Here is a 3,738-nt window from a genome sequence, read left to right on the forward strand (position 1 = left end):
TATATACATACATATATGGGGAGAATTCGCAAAAAAAAAACAAAAGTCGAAGGCAGGTGGTGTAGACAACAAACAAATGTATTAGTTTAACGCTCGGGAAGTGAAAAAGTCTTTAACGTTTGGAGCCTACGCTCTTCCACAAAAAGGAACACAGAAAGAAACAAGGAGAGAAAATAAAGAATGTGTAATATATATATATATATATATATGGTAAATAATAGACGGAAGATACGAGAATTTTTATTTAATCACTACAATTGTTTCGACACATCTAGCATCGATCCCTCACGAGCGGGATACTTAACAACTAGTTCAGGAGCACCCGACAGGCATGTCTCTTCGGATGATAGATATAACTCGTTAAAATAACAGTTCTGCAATGTATCTTCTCATTTCTCTTTTACATCTGTTATTTCATTTTTGACCTCCTATATATTCTGTGATTATCAATGATGTAGCGTTGACGTGTGCGGTGCGTGCCGAACGCACGGGGTGATCACTCTGTAGACGTGTCTGTTGTCGTCGAAGAGACGATTCCATATAAGGAGAGGGGCGCGAACAATTTGGTTATCACGCCGGGTAGGCTGTGTAGTATATAGTTCATGATGATAAGACTTCCTCTCACCAAAAGTAATCTCTGAGACGGCTTCGATTCCCACTCAAAGAACAAAACACAATTCATAATAGTTAATGTTGATATACATTCGATGCAAAACAACGGACGTCATATGCGCAGCAGTGTGTGTGTGTGTGTGTGTGTATGTGTGTGATTGCATTATATATATGTGTGTGTGTGTCTCTGTGAGTATTTATGTATGTAAACATGGTGTTTGTTGTGGGTGGTCGTCTGAGAATATACAGTAGTATGTAAATGTGTGTATGTGTGTGTGGGTAAATATACATGTTTATGCATATAATTACGCATGTACGAATGGATGTACGTGTACAAGTACGTAAGTATGTATGCCTAATCGAACCTTGGGTTGGTGATTAGCACCAAATCGAACATATCATTATTAACAATCAGTAGTTATAGGCCTTGCCCCAATTGCCATTTTATTTTACTACTACTACTACTACTTGATTTTTGTCCCGATCTGCGATATCTTTTAATAAAACGAATACTTAAATTACAACGTTGTTCAAAGATTTTAAATTCAAAGTTAATTTTGCTGCCTGTGAAGTAGATCTCGTTTGCGTACATAGGTTTCACTCGTGTCAACCTTTCGCTGCAAAAGCACCCAGCACACTCCTCTGTATAGTGGTTGGCGTTAAGAAGAGCATCCAGCTGTAGAAACAATGCCAAAACAAACGATTTGGAGTCGGGAAAGGTCCCCGGCTGGCCAGCTCCAGTCAAACCGTCCGGCCCTTGAGAAACGGAAATTAAACGATGATGATGATGATGATGAAATGTATCGAATCCAGATATATATAGTTTTAGGGAAAAGAACCAAGGTTCATGAACTCATCGATGAAAATCCACTGTCACATATAGAAAAAAATTATAATTAAAAGTGCAATAAATAAGTATAATATAATACAAAGTAAATATAAGATAAAGATAATAAAATGACTACACGTGTTATATATATATATATATATATATATATATATATATATATATGTATGTATATATATATTACATACACATTAAGAGGAATGATCACTAGGTGGATTCCTAATATGCTAAATGTAGACCCCATATGGTCTGACCACAAAGAAAAATTGTTCTCAGGAAAATTCTGCAAACGCCAGAACGTAAAGCGAGCGAGACAAATGAAAATATACAAAATATAGTGATCAGTCACATATCATGGTTTCATTGCTATCATTTACATTACGTAAATGTCTGCAAATCCTCAGTGTGACCGTATAGTATATAAATGCATAGTCACAGTAATTAATAATTCACATAAAATGGTATACATAGGGAGTTCTATAAATTTTAAACAAAGATATCTGGCGCATATTCATTCATTTAAACCAAATATAAATAACAATACAACTTCATTAGCCACATACATACAGAAACTCAACAAAAAAAAAATTAATTATAAATTGGACTGGTCAATAATAGATTCTGCCATACCATATACACACAAATCAAATAATTGCCGTTTATGCACATTCGAATCACTGCATGTATTACTATACAAATTTGACAATTTAATAAATAGCAAGTCAGACGCGATATCATCATGTAAACATAGGTACTACAAAACCTTTAAATATTATAATAGATCCAAAACTAAAGTGGAATAGAAAAAAACACATGTGTATTTGTATAAGCATTTGTATTGATATGTAAAAAAAGGTATGTATATATGTGTATATGTATATGTATGCATATATATATACATATATATAAGTGTTAGGTATATATACGTGTTAATTCTAGACAATAATTGAACCCAAATACTAGTAATTTACAATACTTTCATAATTATATCAAATAAATTTAAAATAAATATGTTAAATCTAAACACTTAAAATTTGAACCTAGATTCTGCTATATTACTTTTATAAGTAATAATAACATTCATATTAAATAAAATTTAAATTTGAAATAGAATATTCCGACAAATAAAAAAAAACTTCTATATATACTTATCTCAAAGCTAACCAAATTTTTTAATAAAGAAATATATGCAGTGGATGGCACATTTAAATATTGGATGTGATTCATTAGATTTACCAATATTATATTATATATTTAATTATTGCGAAATAACGCAATAAATCTAACAAGATGGACTCTACTTTAATAATGTACTGTGATTCTCAAATACTCTGAAAAATATAGCAACATCAAAAACTATATGTCATATAAAATATCTACAAAGGAAAACTATGAATTTTCAAAATTATATGATGGATTGGATTTACAAACTCTCAAAGGATAGTATATATTTTTAATATTTTTAATATTATTAATATTTTTTAATATTTTAATTAACATTATCCTATAGCATATTTTATTATATATACCATTCGTTTTCACATGTATAATAATAACTTTTATACATCTCTGAAGAGCGGAATTATTGCCAATATGCTTGTCTATATTAGATTACATTATAAAGGCAATAATATCCGTGAAGCGATCGTAAGATGCATTTTAGACTTTCATAATATTTTAATCGAATTATATTTACACTCACTTACGCATATATTTTTTTATATACATTTATGTACGCATATATTTTTATATACATTTATATTTTGTATATTTTAAATTTAATTATAATTCAAAATGATTATTGTGCCATATAAAACATATATCTTTCAGAAATTTGAATATTTATTTCCTAAGAATATTGTTAATAATTTTATTATTAATAATATAAAAACATATATATATATAAGAATCTTGCACACGAAATACACATACGAAATATGATAAGCTCCAGCCAAGCTAGCAAGACGTTGAAAGACACTGTGTTCTGCTGTCTAAAAATCAAAATAACAACCAGACAGCTCTACTTTATTAAAAAATGCATCACTTCCAAGTTATACACGAATGCCATCAACTCAGCTGTAAGAAGACTGAGGCTCACAGAGGGCCAAGCAGGCAGACTAAGACACACACTACTGGTCAACATCAAAAAGAGAATATACAAAGAAATTAGCCAGTACCAAAAGAGAAAAAGGTTCTTACAACAAAACCTCAAGAGCATGATAACACCGTATGAGGAGTTAAAACTCGCAGATATCATCCATCAGGAATATAACTATATA

The sequence above is a fragment of the Octopus bimaculoides genome, chromosome 23 (assembly GCF_001194135.2).
Source record: "Octopus bimaculoides isolate UCB-OBI-ISO-001 chromosome 23, ASM119413v2, whole genome shotgun sequence".
NCBI classification, from domain to species: domain Eukaryota; kingdom Metazoa; phylum Mollusca; class Cephalopoda; order Octopoda; family Octopodidae; genus Octopus; species Octopus bimaculoides.